This window comes from Solenopsis invicta, chromosome 13, assembly GCF_016802725.1.
Source record: "Solenopsis invicta isolate M01_SB chromosome 13, UNIL_Sinv_3.0, whole genome shotgun sequence".
NCBI classification, from domain to species: Eukaryota; Metazoa; Arthropoda; class Insecta; order Hymenoptera; family Formicidae; genus Solenopsis; species Solenopsis invicta.
This window is the reverse complement of record NC_052676.1, coordinates 6064761-6090342: the sequence shown is the minus strand read 5'-3', so window position 1 is coordinate 6090342 and position 25582 is coordinate 6064761. Positions and strand designations below refer to the sequence as shown.

At 35.9% G+C, this 25582-nt stretch overlaps 1 long non-coding RNA gene across 1 annotated transcript in view; it reads right to left on the bottom strand.

The window, feature by feature from the left end:
- The window catches only part of LOC105201370, a 151909-nt gene that overhangs the window by 15659 nt on the left and 110668 nt on the right, over window positions 1–25582 (bottom strand). Inside the window, exons 5-6 of the long non-coding RNA XR_851027.3 lie at window positions 9644–10750; window positions 8959–9014 (exon numbers count right to left, since the gene is read on the bottom strand). This is a non-coding gene — a long non-coding RNA (uncharacterized LOC105201370). The remainder of the gene's footprint in view (window positions 1–8958; window positions 9015–9643; window positions 10751–25582) is intronic.

Here is a 25582-nt window from a genome sequence, read left to right as displayed (position 1 = left end):
CTGATCGCGAAACTAAAGTTTTTCTGAAAGCTGTGAACTGCAGCTAGTTTTCTGAAAGGAACAATGAAAAGAAGATAAAAAGATGGAGAATGGGCAATGATGAGGAACAGAGGGAAAAGCGCACCTGGATTTCAGTGACCAATAGCTATTATATTTGGTGACAATAGATGAAAAACGTGAATTCTTCAAACTTGCACACTCCTCTTTTCTTTAGTAGATAATATACCTTTGAATGTCGAACTCGTTTCAAGCGTTGGAAGCTTTAAGATTGTGTTTAAATTATCACAAAGCATGGACAGAGATACATTCTAATGCTACAAAAGAATATCTGCGGTCGAAAACGGAAGAACTTGTTGGACTCGTTTCATTGTCACGATTTGAACGTGATAAATACCCGTTATTATAACACCGCGACAATTCTTCATATCATTTCTCAGTTCTCATGAATAGTATAGTCGATTATGAAGTACAATTGTGCCGTTAAATTTTATAATCGAGTTCCTCCTTTGTAAGTCAAACTGACGATCTTACAGGGACAGGACGTTTAGCCAGTAAAATAAAAGAATTTTCTGGGAATTCCCAAATTTTCTAGAAATTTTATTAAAAATTTCAAAATTGCGAAATTTTTATAAGCTCGAAATGTTTCATCTTTGAAATATTTCATTTTATTGTATGCGTTTTTTAATGGTTCTTAATCATACAAAGAGAAGCCACTTGAGTTTTGAATGTTAAATTTGAGAAAGTATTAACAATAAAATATAAATTAATTAGCATGTAACGATTGATCCACAAACTTTAGCAGACAATCTGATAAAAATATATGTGGATACTCGCCCAGACATTATCTAATATTAATGGACAACTTAGATTAGGTTTTCCGGCTTACTTGTTACCAATCAATTGAATAGTTCATTTATTGTCCGGTTATTGTTCAGTTAATAGATTCAAATTTTGCTTATCTTTTGTGATGAGTGACTGCGGGCACATAGCGTTACATTTTGATGAAGATATTCAATAGTTTCACTTCTCATTGTCAGTTACTAGATAAAAGTAGTAAAACCGTCTGGCAACTATTCCAAAAATGCATAAAATTTCTAACAGGGTTTATTAAGAAATCATAATCAAAATGATTTCTTCCCTCAATTTTCTCCTGAATTACTGTATATCACTTATATTACCTGCACAACAATTTTTTTATTTAAATATTGGTTTAAAAAGTATAACTAAGGTACATGCAATGTACATGTATTTATTGTTACAATAAATTCTGATAATAATTTAATATCTCAAATTATTCTTTTATAAAATCTAAATCATTATGATAATAAAATTTACCGTTGAACCAATTTTAATAAATTTTTTATTAGTACAGTGGATACCGTTATAACATTTATGTACAGTTTTGCTTTAGTATACTATAAATATTTTATTTCTCTTCTTTTCCCTCTCTTTCTCAATCTCCTTATTTCGATTTCTCTTTCTCTTTCTTATCTCATTTTTCTTTATATTATTCCGTATCCGGTTGAGTTTATTAAGGCTAACGATATTTCACTTGACCGAGGGAAAAAAGAAGAAAAAAGCTGTGATTAAAAGCTACCTCCCCTCCTACTTTCTGGAAATTAACGCGCGAGCATTACTCTTGCACGATGGCGGAAGGGTTGCTAATTTCTCTAATTTGATCGCCGACTTCTCCTGCCAGCCGCGCATTATCAAGAGTCAACTGAGAATTTAAAATTCAGAGCTCTGTGCACTTTGCCATGTTCTCCAAAAAAGAAGGAAGAGAGAGAGAGAAAAAAAAGAAACGTTATTTATTAAGCACTTAATTATTTATTAAGCGTAAAAGAGGGGTGAGACAAAGAGAGAAGGAGGAGGAAAAACGTAGAAATCGTTCAGGAAAGAAAAGAAAACGTAGCAAACGACGCGTACAGGATGCTAGAGTTCAAACGCTAATTGGCATTGAGGAAAGGTGACGGCGATAACTAAATACGCGCGAGAACGCGCGCGAGAGTTCAAGAGTTTACCCTGCAGGTACACCCCTTTTACGCAACGAACATACGTGAACGCGCGCGACGCATTGCGACGCGACGCATGGCAAACTTTTCAGGCGCGGCTTTCAAAGCGCGCTGCGGAAATATCGCCGCAAAGGCGAAAGGAATGAGCAGTTAATTATAATGGAGGGAAGAGAGACTGCCAGGCCACGCTAAATTATACGATTATTATGGGCACAATTCCGTTTCGTGTGATAACATAACGTGACGATAAACGTACGACACCCATCGAAATTAAAGCGTGCTGCACTGTTAGTTACGCGTAAGACATGAAAAGACTCAGACCCCCCATCCAATTTTGTTCTAAAATTAATATTCCATTTTTATAATATTAGCTTATCACATGATGATAAATGTTGTATAAGTATTATAAAAATTAAATACAAGTATTCTTTTCAATAGAAATAAAAAGAAATATTTATAGAAAAATGATACAAATTTTTAATACTGTAATGAAAATATTAATATAGGTATTGATGCACTGCCTATCCAAGTGTTTAAAATGTACAGTCACTTTTTACGCACTTGTAATCTTTATGCATTAAATTAAATTTATACAAGTAATTTTTCGACTTCTCACACGCTTAGACGTGTATCAATATCAAATTACGCGTCGAAGCATAAAAAAATTACACGCATAAGTGCGTAAAAAGCGACTACATAATTTTACACACTTAAATTTGCATTGTAATGCCATTCCTGCATTGAAAATCCATGTGTGTATTTTTGTGTTAAAAATTATGTTGTTACTCTTTACGCATTTACGTGCATGTACTTTTTTATATGCTTAGACGTGTAATTTAATGCTGATACACGTCTAAGCGTGTAAAAAGTACAAAAATTACACGTATAAATTTAATTTAATGCGTACAAATGGGTAAAAAGTAACTACACGTTTTACACACTTGGATTTGCAGTGAGCTTATAATACTTTTTAAATCGTCTCATTCAAAAACTCATATACATATATTATTTTGAATTTATAACATACACTCTCACCGTGCTTGAACTTTTATATCAAAAAACAATTGCCTCAAGTGATTTCCCAGAGGTGCGTTCAGATCCCGCCCTCGCGTCTCCCCTCCACTAGAGTGTCCCACAAGCGTTTACTAAATGTTAGACAAGGATAAAATATCTGAGGGACACTCAGAAAAGAATTTGAATACAATGCTAAATTGTTTTAAATGATTACTAAAAACATACTTAAAATTGCATTTTACTCCATAAGAAAATTAATATTGGAACGATGTCGAAGCAATAACTTGAATGCCGAAATTAGCTTGATAGTGGCAACAGTAAAACACTCGACGTTTGTTTGAACTTATTGTGGAGTTTCTTCAAATAATTTGAATGACAGACAGTCACTTTATTAAACACGATAAGCCAATCTTAATTATGATTAATTAAATATGTCCTTTTTAACTTAACTTCTTGCATGATTTATTTATTTATTTATTTATTTTACTAGAGAGGAAAAGAAAAAAAGATAAATCGTACAAGAAATTCAGCCCTAGAGTATGGAAAAAGAACACATCTTACCTAACAAATGGATATTATTTCAAATAAATTCAATTACAATTAATTTCAATTACATTAATTTTAATTACAATTTATTTCAATTTATCCAAGTCCCGCCCCAAGTATTTTTAATTTAAATGGACTCAAATGAATTGAAATACAAATGCGCTATTTATCATTTTGAATCGGATAAAGTTATGTCCCTATTGTATTATTTTTAATTTCAAGTGAAGTGAAATACGAAATGAGCTATTATTCATTATTTTGAATTCGGATGGATGTAAATCTCATTATATTATTGATGAATTCAAATAAATTAAATTACAAAATGAGCTATTCATCATGTTAAATTTGGACGTATTCATATCTACGTTATATTATATTTGGATTCGAAAGGATTAGAAAAATCTGAAGCACAAATTTGAAAATGTCAAAATAAATTTGTTTCTATCCATTTCAATTCATTTCCGTTAGCTGCGTAATATAAAAGCTGCAAGATAAGGAGAGGGAGGAATATCATGAATATTATTAGCACATTTGTAATGTGAATGACGGAGAACGAAACCCGAAAGATATAACCTTGACCACGTTGACATTGACCACATTCCAATTGATCAGGTTGCTATAGTAAATCTAGACTGAGAGCTCGAAGAGTGAGGATAAATCTCACATTGAAAAGGACTGAATTTCGTTCTTTCTCTCTCTCGTTCGTGCGTGAATTGAAACGTACATCGGTTGTAATATTTTCTTGGTAAATAATAATTTGGTTAATTATTTTAATACGTAAATTTCATTGGATTAAAAAAAAATTTATTAAAACTTAAGAAAATAATTCTTTTTTGTTTTATATTTTAGAGTATTTAATAACTTTTTGTACATTATTACGCGAAAATAAGTGTTTGTTTTTAGATGAAAAGCTTCCTACCTCATTTTAAAATCTAAAGTGTTTTTCATCTTATTTTAAATTCTAAAATAAAGTAAGAAACATCTTCCATCTAATTGTAAGTTGAGAAGCGCGTTATTTTACTGCGTTTACATGTCACCATTTATCTCTCAAAGTATACTCACGAAGCGTACAGTGAGTGTTTCTACACGCATGAAATGTAACGAAAGGTACAAGATTCTCACTTTCCTCCTTCACGCGTCTGCAGAAAGAGCAAACAATCTCTCACTCCTCTCATCTCAACCGTCAATCTTGAGACAATCTTCCTAGTTACATGTCTTTATTAAATCAACCTTTCGGAGCCTATTTAAGCTTCTTTGAGATGCATAGGTTTTAATATAAATAATAAGACAAACGTAGAAATAAAAATTATGTGGTAACTGTAATTATTCAAAATATTCGCGGCAATAACAAAAACTAAAATTGCAAATATTTATAATTTATAATTTACAAAATTAAATATAAAATAAGTTTTAATAGGATTCACATTGTTAAAAAACAATGGTTAAAATGAGAGTCAATGCAATTCTCGATATGTATGTAACTAATGTTATTCAAGAAATATACGATGCTATAATGGACATTTCAAAACTGAAATTTTAAAACTTCAAAAAATCGAATATAAAATTTTGTCTCGTTTAACTTCGTAACAACTTCGTTGTGTATAAAAAAAAAAAAAACATATAGGTACTTTATTAAATTATTAATTATTATTAATTTCTCAAAATTAATTAATTTTTGTAACATAAACATGATAATTATTGTAGTGCTAACAACAATAACGGCGAAATATATTTTCTTGCTGTCACTGTGCAGCAGTTAAAGGATCGCAATGCAGGATGTGCATCAATTCCTGAAACTGAGCACCGGCGACAAGACGGACTTCTGGAGCCAGTTTCATGAATAACGTACCGAGTATAAACAAGAGATGAAACTGCGGAACATTGTCCGTTGCCACAGTGCACGCAACTATTAGACATTTACTTAATTAGAGGAACAGACCGCGCGCGAATTCAGCGAGGCAGGCGTCTCATCGCAGTGCAGCATCGTGAATCGCATTGACACGCCTTGTTAAATCCGTTATAGCTCGATGGTCGAGGAAAAAAGCGATTTCAAAGTCTTTTTGCGCAGTGGAGTCTCTTTAGAATTGCGGGAGCTGCTCTTTATATTGAATCACGATGAAAGCGAACTAAGAAGAGCACGGTGCACAAAGTATGTTGAATAATCGATCGTTTTATAAAATTGCATTTGCTATAGTTTCAAGCAACAAAGAGTTAGCAAATTCTGAAAAAAGGAAAGCAAAATCTTTCTTATTAATTCAATATCACAAAAAATGCATAACTCTAAATTTCCTTTATATTGTTAAAAAATGTACGCGTATAATTAAATCTATTTCACTTGTATGTCCTCTATTTTCAACAAAAATTAATAGCAATCAAGTTTTGCAGTTGTTTAGTAATAAATAATTAAAGAATGGGAAGAGTTCTCGAGATTTCTTTATCTATAACATTGCAAGTAAACACACAAAAAATAATATAAAAGATTAATTAAATTAAAATTAACACGTTTTATTTAATCATTGTTTCATGTATAAAAAATATAAAATCTTTAAAGACACAATAAGAATAAGTAAAGATGAGTCTTATTCTATCATAACTGGATCTTAATGATGATACTTCTTGTGTGATTTTATATTTAATAATTTAATAATTATAATAAGCATTTTATGGTAATGATATCAATAAAAAACCTTTCCCCAAAAACTGTAAAAAATCCTAAATCCAATATTTTTTTTCTCTTAACCCATAAAAATTATTATTAAATCATAAAATATTTTTCTTGATAAAGTTATATAAATTTCTTTATGCAAACAAATTATGTTTGTCCAAAATATAATCTCATTTTAATATTTATATGTATCACAAAAATAAAAATATTCTCAAAACAAAAATGTTCTTCTCTCTCTTTTATATAGTAAAAAAGAAGTAAAGAGTTTTACATATAGTATTAATAATTTAATAATAATAATAAACATCCAATATAGTAATGATACCAATGAAAAGTTTTCCCCAAAACTATAAAGAATCCTATCCAATATTTTTTTTTCTCTCTACCCATACAAATTATTATTAAATTATGACATATTTTTCTTGATAAAATTTTTATAACATTTCTTCATGCAAGCAAATTATATTAAAAAAGACTCATTATAAACGCAAATACATAACGTCTACGACATTCAATAAAAGGCCTTAAATACTAAAAATCAGTAAATCAAAGCCGATTCATTTTCTTGCGAACGTATCTAACAAGTCAATTCAGATATTAATTTCTCGAAAGCTAACGAAACTGACAAAAATTTAACGCCGCATGGGAACATTCTACTAACGCTTCAATATCGGATACAATCAAAGACCTATATATGACACACCGCAAATTTCTATTGTTACGGAAGCAGATTTACAAAACTCGTAATCCCGAAGAATAGGGAAAATAGGAATCGAATAGACGATGCTGAAACGATACTGTCTGATGATGAAGCGTTAAACTATAAGTGAATCCAACAAAAGAGCATATGAAAAAATGCACAGATCGTCGCACAATGGTACGTATGGCTGAACAAAAGGCTGAAGAAGAGATTTGAGTGTTGTACGTGGTGGACCAAATAGCCGGATGTATCCTAGAATACATCAAACACCAAATATGTTAAATGTTACATTGTTACCCTAACTATAAATGTTACCCTGCTATAAATAGCTAGTGCGATTTTTCCAAGAAATCTCACGACACTTCTTCAAAGAGCTCGAGTTTTTGTACAGTGTCGAGAAAGATTTGGGCTATAAAAATTTTTAGAAATCTTTCTTATGTATAATTTATGAAAAGAAGACAATAAAAGAAGTAAAAATACTGGGAATTATAACTTTTTCGCCTTCTCCCTATTATAAATCAAAAATTCAAATTTAGTATTGCAGGAAAAGCTGCGGATATTAGTGTCCCTTTAATTTTATAATACAAGTCTCAGAAGGAAAAGACAATGCGCAAATCTCTATTACGGTACAGGTCCTACTCGCGATATATTGCTTTCTGCGGAATTGAAGTGCTCATAAAACAAACCCTTCCCACTTCGAATTGGAGCAGTTCTTGTGGCTCTCTATGGCGTACACATACGTTTCATGCACACGCACGCACGCACACACCGGCACGCGGTCTCACGCATTACATTCATACGTGACCCTCTTCTCGCGATATAATGTGTCCTTTCTCTTCACCTCCCATGAAACTAACACTGCGCATTAACATGACAATAGCTAGATTAAAAAGGAAGGGGTGTGGATGCAGAATGGTGTGAGAGGGAGAGGCGAACGAGCGACGTGTCTGACACGTATAGGCGAAACAGAACGCTTTACGGACGACCGAAATTTTCAGCGGGGTACAAGCCCTTCTCTTTTCAGGTGAACCGATTGCGCGCGTAATCCATCCGTGCTCCGATTGTGTGTGGAGAAAGATCAATGATCTACCTGATCCATCGAGATGCAACGTGATAACTTTCCGATGATCAGCCGTTACAAAAATTTCATGCTGCCCGATTCAAAGCATTGACATATGAATATATACATACATATATATTTATTTATTTATTTACATGTTTAATTGCATATTTATATTTAGTTTTAAAATAACAAAATTCTAGCTATTATCAAAGTCTTTCTTCGATGTATAAATGTTATACTTTGAATACTTATTTTTAAGTATAATGATAAATTCTTATATAAACTGCTTTTCTAAAATTCCATTGCACATTTCCTCAAAAAGGGTGCCTTGACTTTTGCCAATCGTAAAATTAGTCTATCTTCATAAATTTTTTAACCAAAATCTGTTATATAATACAAACATGCGGATTTTTAATTAAGATTATCTATCATTTAAAGAGAAAAAAAGTTATTTTTTATTTAAAAAAAAAGCATTATATAATGTCTCTGAATGGTAATCAAATTAGGAGCCATCAGAGAAATACACCTGCACCGTGGAATAATTCTGTTTCTTCAAATTATTTGAAATGAAATTTCTTTGATTTTTATTAATTGTATGTTGCTATAACAAGAACTAAAAAACGAATCACTTAGAAACAAAGTCAATTGCATGACATTTATAAAAATAAAAACATTTAAATAATTTGATTTTTGTCAAAAAAGACCTATTACCTTTCCTTTCTTAAAAAAAAGACATGTAATAAATATATTAAAGTTATTGTAATCGCTTTTCCGTGATGCCAATTGGTTCTCTCGCTGCGCTAATTTAATTTGTGAGAGATTGTCATCGCGGAGATTGCGTATTCCGATTATATGTACGTATATGTATTGAGGTATTAATAGTGAAATTTTCCTTTGATCCTACGCAAGACATTTGCAAAACATTAAAATATTATACGAAAATTTATTTCTGACTCACCGATCCGATGCGCAACGAGCGGAGTTAACCAGCAAACCATGAAGCTACGGTGATTACTGTAACACACAAACATGAGATTTAAAAATTAAAACTGCGCTTAAAATCAGTAAGTTCAAAAGTTATTTTTTATTCAGAGAAAGGTTTCTTTAAGTAAAAAAATATTTGTTTGACTCAAAGAAATTCGTGCACTGCTATACGGTTAAAGAAAAGATTCTTTGACTCGAAAAAATTTTTTTATTGTTCCTTATATTAGAATTAAACAAACAGTTTGATTGTAGAAAATTTTTTTTAATGAAAAAAATATTTTTAACACCAGAACTACTAAATTATTTTTTTACATTTCTGTTAACACCTTCTTTGAATTAAATAATTATTTGTTTTAATAAAACAAATAATTTAAACAAATATAATTTATTTACTTTTAAAAAGGTTAATATGGTAATTTATTGAAATTAACGTCATTTATTGAAATTAAATTTCTATTTTCCGCAAGGTATTTTATTTCAACAAAAAAACCAAGTTAAAAAATCGATTTCATTAATTTAAATACAACTTTTCTCTGGGTGTGTGTAAAATTTTATACGAATTTCCTATTTTTAAGTAGAAAATTTTTTTAAATTTGCAATAAGATGGAAGAAAAGGGAAAAAGATTATTAAATATATGTAAATAAAAAATTATATTTACCCCATAGTTGCTCCGCTGGCGCCCGGTGCCTCTCCCCGGCCTCCTCCTCCTCCCAGAATTCTCCAGGTTGTCCTCTTCCTCTCGTTGCACACTCGCGGAACACTCGCGAATCATATACTAAATTTGCGCGCGTGAACTAATTATCTATAAAGTCTTTCGCGCGATACTACGGCACTTCGGATTTATAAAACCCATGATATGAGTTCCCATTCAGAGGGATTCCCATGGATTCAGCACCCCGAGTCGGCGAGTAGGACGCACGCGTACCCGCCCCCGAACAAGGGTAAGCCCCACGCGGAAGAAAACGAAATCAATGGTATCGAATTCCTGCGCCTCTTGTCTCACAAAAATCACGTCTAAAATTGACTCGTTCATAAGCCCAGCCAACGGATCATCTTAATCAGTCCCACTGGATCTTATATCCAAGCGGCGTCGACAAGACACTCCGGCAGGACGAGAGAAGAAGGTACTCATTGCCGACGTCTAGCATTTTAGACGAATCAGGAAATGAGAGCCAGCCTCTCGTCACAAGCTTAACCTACAAGGCCAAGTTCTGACCAAGTCAGATTAAACGCGATTCACCCAGCTCGAACCCCAGATCCAAAGAATCCAAAAAGGGTATCAAGGATCTAAGAAAGCCTTAGGATGGTGGACGAGAGCAAGAGAAACGCGCGAATCCAAGGCAACCGATCCGAACTCTAACCGCTTAGGACCGAACCGATCGCCGGAGACAGAGCGTGTAAACCTCACACAACCAGATGACAGCCGCGCAACATGCACACGGGTCATGTCGTACGTGCGGCCCGGCATTGCCTCGTGCACGGGCACTTCGGCATGGAACGTCGCGGTGCGCCGTCTTTCTTAGCCACCATGCGCAACGCCCCAGTGAGGAGATCCACTGCCAAGCAGCGGGGGTGCGATTCCCGGCCCTCGAATTAGGATTCTATCGAATGGGAGTTATGAAAAGTCCATTAGTCCAATACTTAAACGGCACTCCCGGAAGAAAAACGCGCGACGCGACGAACCGGCTGCGGTTCGTTTATTTCACAATAATTCGGCGACGATGGACGTTAGCTCCCTCTTGGCAATTCTCACCTCCAGGAATATCTGTAACATGTATACGACATACATTGGTTAGTCTACTTCGTACAGTACTCCCGACGTACACGTCACATTTGCAAAATACTTTGTTATATTACGACGAAAGAGAAATCAAAGCATCATTGTGCGCGAGAATAAGCTACGTATGAAGCTATTTGTCGTATCGATCTGCGGCCTTTCGTTAATAATTCAAAAACGAAACTGGCAGATTTAACGTGATTAATAAAGCGGAGTTAGTAATTAATTGAAAGTTAATAGCTCGATAATCGCTAATTGCAGTACGTACTTGCGAAACGGAGAACGATCACGTTTCGCAAGATAACACACGGAGCAGTTCGCGCCGCTGGCTGCTCGCTGGAATCTCGGAACGCGAATGATAAGCGCGGTGATCTTGCGTGAACACATCGCGCTGTGCACAAGAGCAATGAACTCCAAGGCCGTGTGTCAGCCAAATTCCTGGAAATGTCTAAAGCGTCGTATGTATTATATACTGAATATTGTCTCGCACTTTTTAACTAATTATTAACAAGAATTTGACTCGCCACGTGCACGCAAAGTGCACACAAATGCGGTTCACAGCATTCAAAAGCGCGAACCTTTACCTTTAATTTGCGTATCTGTTGAGCGTTGTACGATTTTTTTTTTCACCGAGTTATTCAACATTGAGACAAAAATGGCCTTTTTTGCTTCAATGTTAAATAACTCGGAATAAAAATCGTACAATGCTCAACAAGTATGCAAATTAAACGTAAAGATTCATGATTTCGTATGCTGAAATTTTTATTTTACGTCGTGAAGTTTTGTAAATTTCATAAAAAAATTTGCCGTACGTCAAAATTTGGTACGAACTTTGCAAAGTTCCACGATGTGAAATAAATATCTCACACAAATGTGGTTTGCAGCATACGAAATCATGAATCTTTACATTTAATTTGTATATTTGTTGAGCGCTGTACGATTTTTTATCACCGACTTATTCAACACTGAAGCAACAATGGTCTCTTTTGCTTCAATGTTGAATAATTCGATGAATAAAAATCGGATAACGTTTACAACAAGTACGCAAATTAAAGGTAAAGATTTACGCTTTCAAACAAAAATCCGCAAAAAAATTTCTGAAACAGTAAAAAGTGAAAGAGACTTCTTAGAATTCTTAAGAATTCTAGATTTAATTTTTAAAATACGTAAAGCGAGGGGAGACAGGGAAAAATTCTTTCAACTTTCTAAAATTCTATTATTTAACATTTTTACAAATTTTTGTTTGGATATAGTTGAAAAAAAAATCCAAAAATTCACAAATACAAAGAAACCTAATCTCGGAACGTCACAGGCACAAACTTTCTACAACGAAAGAGATCCGTCGTTCAACTCTTCCTCCAATGCTTCTCAGAAGGACCCCGTGCCGTCCTGCCGCCGTTGCGGTGCGGTGCGCGTATGATTAAATAATCCGTGAAATCGGCCAATTAAACGACGCGATTGTCGAGGAGCTCTCGAGAGATCAGAGAAGCTTAGAAAAAGCTTCACTGACGGTTCTCCTCCTTTGATGCGAGGCGCAGCGACGCATGCGAGGATCAGCGTCCTCGTATCGGTTGACGTCCCCGTTGCGGAAAAACCGCAAGTGGAGGCAAAACGATCGGGAGGCTGGGGGGACGGGAGTCCCGACCTAATTCAAGGAGACAGTGATCGCGGTGACATCCCGGAAAGCGATGCGTAACCTGGCCGTAGGCGAGTTCGTGTGCCGCGCATCTGCGGATCATCCTACGGCGGATGGATATCAGGGGAGGGTGTCTGGGGTTGGATCAAAAGACGGGTCGGAGGAAGGGGGCAAAAAAGCCGCCTAGAAGCTATGAATGACATAATTGAATTTCACGCCACGCTGATTCCAAATGTCTCCGCTCGGACCGCGCGCGACCGAGAGAGAGAGAGAGAGAGAGAGAGAGAGAGAGCTCCCGTCGAAAAAAAGTCCCGTCTTCCGAAACAGGAAAAAGCTAAAACACTCAGGTACCTTACGAAATTTTCGGGAACTGTGCGAAATTTCACGGAACTATTGGAAAGAATTTTTCCACGGAAAGAGAACGAATGGATCGCCGCGTTTATAACGAAGGAGCCGATAATTTCGGCAGGCGCGCTCTCTTCGTTCGACTGCACTCGAATCGGTTTTGGCGGAAGGTTTGCAAACAGGCGTCACTCGCATCCGCGCCATTAACCATCCAGCCGGGTTACACTATACTTACACGATGTGTGCAAGGAACAAACGCGGCGGCTGAATAGTGTTTCGTATGTTCCGTCATTGACTGTAATAGCAGGGTGGAACCCTCAATAGACGCCGCGCGTATTCACGGGATTGAACGCGCGCCGTGAGCATTTAGCGCTTTCCCATTGTCCGTTTGTCCGGATGTCAGCATCACTCTCCGATTGGCGGAGAGTGATGCTGACATCCAATCGCCATTGAAAATCGTTAACTGTTGACTGCGGAGTCAACTCCCTGGCCATTCGCGCCGGGTCCTCTCTATGATATTCCTGCATTTTCGGAGTGAAATGGTCGGGAAGTATATCGCGCGCGAGTTTTTACGTAACATAGAATTTGAGAGTTAGAATTGAGTCCGGCTCTCGCATCGTTGGCTCTTTTATTCGTACATCTCTGTAATCTACGGCGCTGCGAATCTCAACAGATTCCAAAATTTGGATTATTGACTTTCCGGAATCCTTAATCGCTGCTGGAATTTTATTTTCAATATCTTTAGAAGATAAAATTTTTCAAATTATTTATTATTAATTGGAATTTGTTGCGTACTTCTACGTGGAATTAATTGCATCGGAACATATATTCATGTAGAAATAATAGTACATTCTTGTTTTAAGAACGTATTTATTTTCAAACTGAATACTAAAATGAGATTATATAGTGTTAAACAGACATGAGAAAATAAATAAATAACTACTGCAATACAAATGAAATCATAAAAATGTAAACCAAAGAAAAAAATTGTTTAATAGAAAAAGTTAATTATTTAAAATTAAAATACATAAATGCTTCAACAGAAAAAAATAATTTTTAATCATTTTGAAAAATTTACTCAAGATAACAATTTTTCTTCTCAGTGTATATTTTTCTAAAAAGTTTGTTTACTGTGTTCAAAGAGAGTAAAATAAGTTTATTTCCGATAAGCTTCAAACTATAAGAAAGAAAATTTATTTTATTTTCCCCGAAAGAGCAAAGTAAGCCTTTTTTAAAATTCTTCTTTAATACTCCATAAGCAATCTAAAAAGTCTTTTTTGGCACACTAATTTCACTTTCAATTTCAATTTTTATTAAGTAAAAATTTAAACATTATTACATTATACATTTGAGTTAAACGACTATTTAGTAATGCGGCAAAGATGTTAAAAAATAACCATAAATTTTTTTAAATTTTTTGAAAGCTTAAAAAATTATTTATTAGTCATAGTAAAAAATGTAATCAAACAAAAAAGACCCAGATTACCTACGGAGCGTTATAACCAGTGTGTGTCACTATATAATATTTATATAAAATTATCTAGATAATTATCAACTCCATTTGATCTTTATCAAAATTATTACAATGTTTATCTTTTTCTTTATCTCAGATAAAAAAAATGTTATCCTTTTCAAGTTATCATAAGATCATATTAACAATAACGATAATGAAGTATTGTCCTCACAATTTGTCTAAAACTTCAAATTAATATTTATCCCGACAAGAAAATTTTTTAAAGTTATAACAACAAAATTGCGTTCTGAAATTCAGCACTAAAAATGTATAATATACGTAACGTAAATTATTAATAGTACTGACAGTGCACTAAGTATCCCTGATTGCACAAATCAGTAGTACAACCCAAAAATCGCCCAACATAAAAACTATAAATTCAAAAACTTTTAAAAAAAATTTTGTCAGTCATTATATAATGTAAGTAATATATTTCTTCTATTATTCAACTTTTATTTTTATTTGCTTATCGATTCAAATCCAAAGACAAATACACTTTGTCAAATTAAATTATTTGAATAACTTTTATATTAAGAAATAAATATTTAGAAATAAAAATATAAATAAATTTTACATAAATTAATAAAATAAATTAAATTAAATATGAATTAATTAATTTTATATACTATATTGTTTTGTTCAATAATGATATTATTTAAAATTTTATTCTAAATAAAATATAAATAATTTTCTATTCTATCTACTAAAATTAAAATTAAATCATCTTCATTTTATCTAAGATATTTTTACATACAATTAATTTTATCTTCACCTAGATAATTTTAAATTATCTGAGGGCAACGCCGATTATAACGAGGGTTAATTGCATCTATCAAAAGATGTTCTCTCACTCTTTAAACTTTCAAGATCCAATCTTTCGGAGGCACCAAAAATTGCATCCTAACGCTCGATCGAAACTTTTCATTTTCTCACGCACTCGTGTGACGTTTACTCGTAACGGTACACCGTAATAGTGTCGCCCATTATGCCTCGAATGCGCGATAGTTCCGCTTGGGAAGTAGGTGGGTCTGACCTTGGGTCCGCTGCTCGACCGTGCGACAAATTTACACATCGTGCAAGCTATCGATTCTTACGAGAACCCAAAACTAATCACATGTTAATTAATCACCGTATGCGCACGTACGAAGAAGAAATCTTTAAGTCGTAATAAAGTTTCTGCTATATAATAAAGAAATGTATACGCTGATCATTAAATACATTAACGTTATTCGAAATTAAAAGCGCATAATTGTCGACTTGAAACTCTTTAAAATAAACGTGAACTGTCTGAGACAAGTATTCCTTCTCGACGTCTCCTCCTGTCGTAATCTCCGCCGCTGCAATATCGCGAACCGCTTGTACTGCCACGCGAGAGACCATCTTTCCATATCGACGAAATCGAAGGGTCGCTTTGGCAATTGTCACCGTCAGGATCCGCGGCGGTCCTGCCACAATAGACGGCAATCACAGCAGGCGCACGCAGAGTGTCAAGTCTCCTCTAATTGTGCGCCCTCCACAATGGCGACGGGAAACGACATGGGCGTGCGCCTCCGTCCACGCGGTAGCGTCTAATGGCCTTTGTATCACATCGATTAACGCTTGCGGATGACATTCATAGCCCTTCCCCCCCTCCCACCCTTCCCACCCCGCACCTTCCCCAGAATATTCATGCTGGGGATCCGACGTCGCGCGGTTACCTCGCACTGTCCGAGGCCGCCCTGAGAAAAAAAGGAAGCGAGAAGGGTGCGAGAAAGAGACGGCCCTACGACTGAAAACACGCAACTCCTCCCAGAAACATTCGCGAACTGGTTTCGTCGCCTCTGCAATCTGCCCCGCGATTACCTCACGGCTTTGCCCCCGTAGGAAACGGGATAGAAGCAAGAGGGGCGCATCGGAAACGGGGTGAACAATGAGAATTGAGTTTCATAACCGGGCCACCGCGGGCACAATGAGACGAAATTGCGTTACAACGAGGGTCCAGATTTATTATAACGACGGCGGTCCGCGCCGGACAGGGTGGCGGGAGGGCGAAAGGGAACGACATGTGTTTTCTTGCGAGCCGGAAAATAATTACCCTGGAACTGACGGCAAACGGAGGCGCTGAAAAAAGGTGGGGTGCGTACGAGGTGTGTTCTCTGACGGTGCGCCCCGCCGATAATGGGCCCATAATTTTCGCGCAACACGACGACGACGTCTGTCGTGTCAAACGTCGAAGAAACGTGAGAGATTCCATCACGGATCACGGGATCGAGAGAAACGTCGTCGTCCCCAGTGAAAAGCCTCGCCAAAGATAGATTTCGCGTAGAAATGCCGCTTTAAAAAATTACAAATCTAAAACTTCAAGAAACGTAGTTGAAAACTTCGGTAAAAGAAAACTTCAGTTCAAAATCTTTGATATTACGAAATTTCTTTATTAATTTTATTAATTCCTCAAATTGTGTATTTCATTGTAATGCATCTTTAAGAAAAAATGTCATACACTGAGAGAGAGGTATTTGATATTTGTAACTATAATTAAATGTTAAAATAATTATGGTTAGAAAGTCCATTTTTATAATAATTAAACTCACAAAGATTGGATGTCTGAGCCAGGAAAGACTTATTTTGTATACTGCACTAATTAATACATACAAATAACTTAAATACCCAAACGTTTCAACTCAAATTTGAGTCCATTCCAGTGTATATTTTAGTGAAATTCTTTAGATCTTTATTCCATTCCCGTTAGTGTGTATCAAATTGTTAAATGTTATTATAATTGTTATAATTTGTAAAAGATGACTGTAAAATACAAGTAATTTTATGTAACCATATAACATTTAATTAGCTAAATAAATCACTATTAGTTGAAATAAATAATAAACATTAAGATAAGATTGCCAAATTTAGATAAAATTTAAAAACCTGAGACCCCGAATTTGTATTAAAACGTTTGCGCATTTAAGACCATGCTGGAGTAGTCTGTTTTACCGACAAAAATACCATTTTGTTAAAGAAGTTACACTTTGTATTGGTTTTACGAAAATATAATAATTTCTTTTATAGAATTAAAATACACATGCTGAGAGAGAGAGAGAGAGAGAGAGAGAGAGAGAGAGAGTCATTTCTTTTATAAGTTACAGTCAATGCTACCTTAGAAGAAAAAATCCGAGAAAGTACAGCAAGAAGAGAATCAAATAATACGACAAAAAAATAAAATAAATCATTTGCTTTCAAGAATTTGTCATGTCTATTCCATTACAGTAAGAACAAAAGTGTCAGTACCAAAATCTCCGAGGACTGGTAAATTTCTATTGTACTCTGATAAAAGCTTTTATGTCCGTTTTACAATATACCATACGTCTCGCTGTCGGAGAACAGGTTGTACACATTGATTCGCCATTTAAACAAATAGTAAACTTAAATAATAATTCAATGGGCATGTACCAATGGCGCCATATGAGATATTGTAGGATACCCCTTAGGGAATAAAGTGCATTCATCAATCAGAGAATTAAAAAACTCATCCCTATTATATCATGTTAAAATAGAGAATTATTAGGGACTAGGTTCTTATTAGCATAAAACTTTCTATGAGGTATGTTTACTCTAACTTTCAAACATTTCAACGCCTGTACAGCTAGTCAGCAGGTAGTTTATTTAACCTTTAGATAGATAGGTCAAAAGTTAAGTAGGTAGGTGGTGTGCTGACAACATCCCAAAGAAATATTATCGTCATATTTCTCATTTGTATGTTATATTATATCTAAATTTATATTGGTTAAACTCTTAGATGATAAAGAAAATAAAAAAAAATGAACTTTAAGACTTATAAACAATATTTCCTTTTTTTCTTACAGAACAAGGTTTCTAATCTTGCATCTCTTTGTTGCCTGGAATACTGTAGCCATTTATTTATTTAAAAATTGAAGGCCAAAATAATGGTAAAGATACAAACCGTTCCTGTTCTTTCACGACAGAAAACCATTCTTTCTTTAAAGTTACTTAGAAATTAGTCATACTTAATTAGTCACGCCACTGAATAATAAGTTGAACAATAGGATGAAACCACTGAATAATGAGAGGTTTTTAAAAGAAGTGTGTGTAATTTGCAATATGCAAGTACATCTCTTTTATGTAAAGCAGCTATGTGTTTTCTTTATATCAGTAAATTTATTTCATTATTCTGAACATACAAGTACTGAAATATAATTACAAAGACCAAATAGCTTAAAAAATATTTTATACTTTATGTCAAAATATGCCAAAATAAAGTATCTCATAAACTATTGATTTTTCGATAACTATTTCCTAATACTTTTATACAACTAGTGCAATTCATTAATTACCAATAAATTACATAATATTAATTAAAAAGGAATAATGTAATTATATACACGGCAATAAATAAAATAAGCAACTGTAGCATCCTTAAAAAGGACACGCAAGTTTCTCGCTTTGTACAGCTGTAAAAATCATCGAAATATTCCTTGTTTGCCTAATGATGCGTCAGATGGTGTTACGTCTTATTTTGACTCTATTGAAGTCTTGCGGTCGGTTAGACCACAAACCGATAATCCTGCCGTATGCGAGCAGGACGTTTAGCTTCGTCCTGCGAAACGGAGGTGCACCCGACTCTCCGCGGCGTATATCGCCGATCGTTTTAGCATTTTAAAAGCATTCCTGAGCTCCTCGATTTTTTTTGCCATCACGCCGATTGCCGTCGCGTCGAGGTCCTGCGATTGGGAGATTACGTGTTACTGACTCGCGCGTACTATTCCGATGAAAGGAGCTCGATAAGAAGGCGAATCGACGCATCGCGATCGATTTCGTGCCCACGCGATGCATACGAATTAGTCTCGCCTAAAAATCATTTCCTTGCTCCGACGATGCACTAATAATGTAAAAAAAAAAAAAAAAAACAAATTCACAAAGTTTTACTTTCGATAGAACAGTAGTACGTTGCACCTTTCTTTCTTGATATAAAGAAACATCTAATTTAGAAAAAAAAAGCATTGCACTTTCCTGACTTTATGCGCGCTCAAAAATTAATTAAACGATAATTGAGCTACATCCTGGCGCAAGTGATATTTAATAAATTTTTTCTTGACGCTCCTCTCGCAGCGAACCAAAGCAATATCATGATGATTCAACACTCTCTTCCAGGCAGGTGGACGGTTTCGCGATTGCGAGAGCAACGTCGCGAAGCAGCGGCGATAATTAATTTCCCTCTTTGTCCGGAGTGTCGCCGGCTGTAAATGAGGTTTGTGCGGATACCGGAAGTGCATCTAACTGGGTGCATCTAACTGGTAGACGCATCGCAGAGCTCGCGACGCGCTACGGCGAGGCCGCGAAGGGGGCACGGGGCGATGCATCCACCTCTTGTTGTTCCGTAACGGGGTATAATATATAATGAACATATCAGATGGCCGCCGGCGATGTCTGGGATTACATATTTGGATCCTATGTTAATGCTGCGCGCGCTCTGCCATACATCAACGACGGCGTTATTGTGATTCGGAGATTGAATGCTCGCGGTGCCGCGCCGGTACGAAGCCGCGGCGAGTCACTCCCGCTCCCCGTGTGGGAGAAAGAGCGGATCGATGCACCGCGCTCCGTGTTGCGCACGGTGACGCATTGTGAAATACGGCCGACAGTCACGGCATCTCGAACGAGGTCGATAAAATCGGACGACGCGGACGCGGAGACCACGAGAGATTGGGATGCGTGTGTATCGCGCTATCGTTGAAACCGAGCGTAGCAACTTGGCGAGACAGGCGATGCCATTACGCGGGATGTGATGCTCGACGATGGGGCGATTCGTAGCGAACGATTTGAGAAGATGAGGCAGACCCAACGCGAGACTTCACTTGCAAATTGAACGAAGCAAGCGCAGAGTTCAGGAAAGTCACGAAGACTCGAGATCAATCGAGTTTCTCTCCCTCCCTTTTCATCAAGATTCTTAAATATTAAGATCTTCGAGTTTTCAACGCCGAGATTAAAAGCATCGTAGTTCAAAATGTTTATACGATTTAATATTTAGATATGAATCGGATAAGAATCTATTTATTTTGTTTACTATAGTATGTTTTGAGAATTTACGGTTTTAAAGTTTCAAAGTCCTGGATTTTTAAAAAAAGATCCTAGAAATCGGTCTGAGGTCTCGGATAAAGAAAAAAGTGACCAATTGCATTTGAAGTGATCAATTTGACAAACTAATTAATGCAAATGGTAAATTTTCTATCTCTCTGTCCGAAATCTCGGGTCGATTTCTAGACAGTAGGCTTAATGGTTGCATTCAGCAGAAGAAACAGTTTTCGACTATTACAAGATTTTAATATATTTGGTTTTATATTTAAATGTAAGGAACTAAGAGCAAAAGCCAATCACGTGAACAGGGTTGAATAAGTTAATACATTTTTTAAACTAAATTGAGTTAAAGTTAATGGTTTATAAAATTAATTTAGTTACGTTAAACGTTACATGAACAAAAAACTAACTAGTTAAAAGTTACGTTAAGAATAAATTAACTCGAGTTAAATTAGAAATTAATTTTAAAAAACGTTAATCATATTAAATTACAAAATCGTAATTTTTTAAAGTTAAATTATTCAAAATAAATTATAATATGGATCATTAAATAAACTTAATATTTTATTTGCAAATTAAGTTTGTATAATATAACAAAAAAATCTTATTTCTTATATGGGAGTGTATTTTTCTCTTACAATTTTTCCTTATACGTAGACAAATTTTTAATTTTGGGAAAAAGTTAATGAATTAAAGTTAATGTGTTTCAAAAATAAACTAGTTAAAGTTAAAAATGAACAAAGTTAAGTTACAAGTTATTAACTTTCAACTTTATTAATTAACTTTTAACTCTTTAACTAGTTACTACCCCGCATATTAAAGTATCTCACAACTGTTGTAAAACCGCAAATATTTTACGTAATTTACTTAGCGCCCGGAATTTAAAAATTTGAAAATCAAAAAGCGGCTACTTAAACATCAGAATTCTCTCGTTCTCTAGTTTCCTTCAAAATTGCTTCGCTTGGGACTTGGGACTATTGTGCGAGTGGCAAAATCGCCGCGTACGAAACACGCATAAAAAACTTTCTCGGCAGCCTGTACTTAAGCGTATGCATAAACGGCCGAAAGGGGTCTTGTAAGTCGTCGAAGCTTCGCAGGTGAAGCGAAACAATAGGAGCTGATGGCGTTTGATGGATATAACCCCGTGACCCGGCTAATAAGCCGTGGAAAAATAAAGAACGGCGAGAAACGGCCTCGCCGTTCGCCATACCGGGGAGTGAATTCAGATTGGACCGCGAAAATAGCCGCGCCGCAGTGCCGTGATTGACGTAATAATTATACGTATCATTCGCGAGCGCGTTCGTCGAAATCGCACAATTAATAAGACTCGCGAAGTCGCCAAAAGGACGAGTACAGACTGCGTCATCTACGACGGAATCTCAACTAAAGTGTTTCAAGAATTATAAAAATTCCCTTTTTATCTAATTCAATTTTCCAAACAACTTTTAGTTTCTCTAGAATTGTTTAAAGTTCCTTAATTTATTCAAAGTTATGTAACGTTGAAAAAAAAATACCGCTAACATTCAACGTCTACGTCGCAAAATTTTGTCAAGTGGAAAACAGTCCTTTGTATTAATTTTTTAATTTCAAGCAAAAGATATTTTACCGTTTTCATTTTCGTTTTCGTGCTACGTCGATTGTTTAAACTGGCCAATCGCATTTCCATCTGGATAACTATTCCGCCACTTCAAACGGAAGTGTTCTTTCTTCGTTTCTTTTTTCGTGCATGGCGGAAACCGATTTTCATCCGAAATGAAGAATTCAATTACGACCTAAAACGAGTCGCTGTAAGTGGAACGACGTGCCGTTTGGCTCACCTGCCAAGGTGCATAATACTGGAACAATCCGTGGGCGTTGGAGCGAGTAATGCTCGCTGCTATCGTTACTGCTCTTTTTGCTGCTCCTTTCCTCTTTTACTCTCCCTCTCCGGTCCTCTCTCTTTCTCTTACGTGATCCACACATGTGATGCTCTTTTCTCATTTCGAGCCATTGGGCCCACCCGTGGCGAGTCGATCAGTGTGCTCGTTCGCCCGACGATTTCGTTGCATTTCTAAGCAAGTTCCACAGGGAGACGCTCTTTTCTTCCCAGATTCAAAACTCGGCGTATAAAAGACGCTAGAAACTCAAGTGAATAAACACTCGACGCTACCAAAACGCGAAATTACGTGCTGGAATTTGCGAACTTCAAGCGCGAAGTGATATGAAGGACAAGCGCGGTTAAATGAATTAGATTGTACAAGATACCGAGTCATTTCTGAGCACTCTTGCAGCCGATTTACTCGTCACCGATTCACTTGATTCAACAGCACATTTTTTTCCAAAATGGTCGATAATTTCCTTGAACTTTTTTATTCAACAGGAACGTCGATAGATGATCTTCGATAGATGAATTTTTGAAACAATTATCCTGTTAAACGACATGCGACGAGAAGAATGTTTCAAAAAGGACGAATTTAGAAAAAAAAAATACACCTCTATAACGCTGAGAAGTACCTTGCCCGGCGATTCGAAATTATTTTCTAAAATAACAGTAACGACAATAACTAATGAATTGGAGATTCGGCATCGCAAAGGCCACGTGCGATACAGCCCGATCTTCCTCTCGCGACACAAAAGGTGTGCTACCGTGGTCGCCGATGGCGATGCCTCCGTGAGCTGAGACTTTCGACTTTCGAGGAGAGAGAAAAACGACTGACGGGAAGAAAGAAAGGAAGAAAGAAGCGTGGCGCGTTCAATGTTTTTGTTATAACTGCCAACTCACCAACCGCCTCGTGAGAACGCCTTTGTATGGACAAACGTGGTTCACAATGCGTAAATTAAAAATCGACGAGGAGCGCCCTGTTTTTCTTCGGAACGCCGCGCCGCCGTACCCGCCATATTTTGTTTCCCGAAATAATTCGCACCGTCACTTCCTGCCAACGTCATCGGGATTACATCGCGCGGCCCATATTGCTAGCCATAAAATCTCGCATGGGACCTTGTTCGTCGAAACAGAGAAAAAGCCCTAAATTTCGTCTCTTACTTTTACGTCAATTCCATTTCATTCGCCAAACGAACGCCGGTGTAGCGTTTGCAAGTTCGCCGCACTCTGTATGAATCAGTTAACTTCTAAACTTGCCGAGCTATCGAGTATAACGGCAAGTTTAATTTTCAAAAACAGTAAACTTTTAAAGGTTGCGTAAGTCCATGGTCCGCTATCGCGCTGTTGGCGCTCGATACAAATGGTTTTTAAACAAAAGAGTACTTCGCTTTAAAACGCGTTCTACTTTACATAATCGAAAGTAGACTATGTCAATTGCGCCGAGCGATTATGTGACGTCGACCTCGACGAACCCTATCCGCTCTCTATTCGTAATTTCATTAGGCGTGGAATTCCACGGGCACAAGCCATTTTCATTAAGCAAAACGTTCACATAATTTTATTTAGTTTTGAGGCTGCTGGGTAGCTCATTGCTGAAAAAACTCTCCTGTTATGCGAAAGATGTGAATTTAATTCTGGGATTTATTAACTCGCGCATGTGACACCCAGAGGTATCTAAGGATTCGCGAAACGGCATAGGAAAAATGGCAAAACGATAAATCTGATGACAATAAGGTTTAACGTAAGCATACGTGGTGAGAGTTCAGAAGGTTCTAAAATTTTTTGAAAACAGCGGGCTAACGTGATCTATCACTGCTAGTAGAATCCCTTAGCATTAATATAACATTTTAAATATCACTCTATATTGCTTACAGCTAGTTCATTATCTACAGCTGTAACTCGCAGACATCGTAGGTTTATTAAGATCCAGACGATTTTTCAATCTTTTATTATTCAGTAGATAATACACAGAAGCGCTCGGCTTTCCCTTAAAAACGGTTATTGACAATGGAATATATTATCGTTCAAATGACGTATTTTGTCATTCGTGTCTGGACCAGCGATAAACGAAGGCGAAGCGTATGCCGTCAGCGATTCACGGGGTCTATCAAAGTTGTTTTCTTGTGGATCATGTTTTTTTTCTATTTTTAGCCTTCAATTTGTAAAATGAATATAAGATTATTTTTATCATAATAGGTAGAAATTCAAAGCAGACCTATGTATTTAAAATGGGTAAACACTCTGCTAAAAAAGCTGAAAAATGCTTACACATGAAGAGTGATCTCATCCCTTAAAATCGACGTTAGGCCGCAACTAATAATAAGCCGCTTTCTAAATTCATATATCTTACGTAATTTGTATGTACACAAAGTTTCATTAAAATCAAAATTTCGCGAGTTTGTTAACAGCAACTTTTAAAATTTATTAAAATAATTTTTTTTTTAATTACTAACGGAAAATATGTTTTGCATTGTAATGTTGCAAGATAATGAAATTTTATTTTTATTTTATTTTAAATGTGTTTATAACAGTTGCTTCTATAAAGTTTACGATAATTAAAGGGTCGAGTGGACCCGCCGAAGACTTGCCCGTCTTCTCTGCCCAAGTTCGGTCCTGATTATACGAAGAGTCTCTCACATAGAACCAAAAACCTCCAATAAATGTCCATCAAACATCCAATGGATGGCCACTTGAAATCCATAGTTTTACTTTACGCACGTCCACTGGACCTTTATTAGACATCTTTATAGATGTTCATTAAACGTTACGTGGAGCCTTGGTGGATGACAAACACCGACGTCACATGGATCGTTAATGGAGGATTTATGAAGCCTCAGTGGCATTAGATCATTAATAGAGTTCACAGAACTTTCAGTGGACGTCCATAAGTTGTCCAATAGACATCAGCAAATACATCATTATAAAGCAAAAGATTTTTTATGTGTTTCATGGTAAATAAGTTCACTCGAGGTCCGTTGCGTGGAAAATAAATGCTTGGGCGGGGGAGAGGCGGAGCCCTTCCCCAATTTTCCTAACCCAACCCAACCCTGTGATCATATGCCTATGGTCACAGAGCAAAATTTGGGGTTGGGTTGAGTTAGGAAAGTTGAAGATAGAGTGCGGGGGAGGGGCGGAGTTCCAAAGTGAGGCCCACCTCATCCCTCTCCACGCTTCAATGTGGAATTCCACGCCATGGAATCAAACGTTATTACTATGATCATTCTCGCTGATTTAAATGGCAATTTTAACATCATGATCGTATAGATAAATTTTTTAAATTAATGGCTATGTTCTATCCTATTAATAATGATGATAATGTTACAATAAATAGTAAAGATGAATAAAATTATAACGTTAAAATAACTTTATATTGTTAATAACTTTTTGACAAATCAC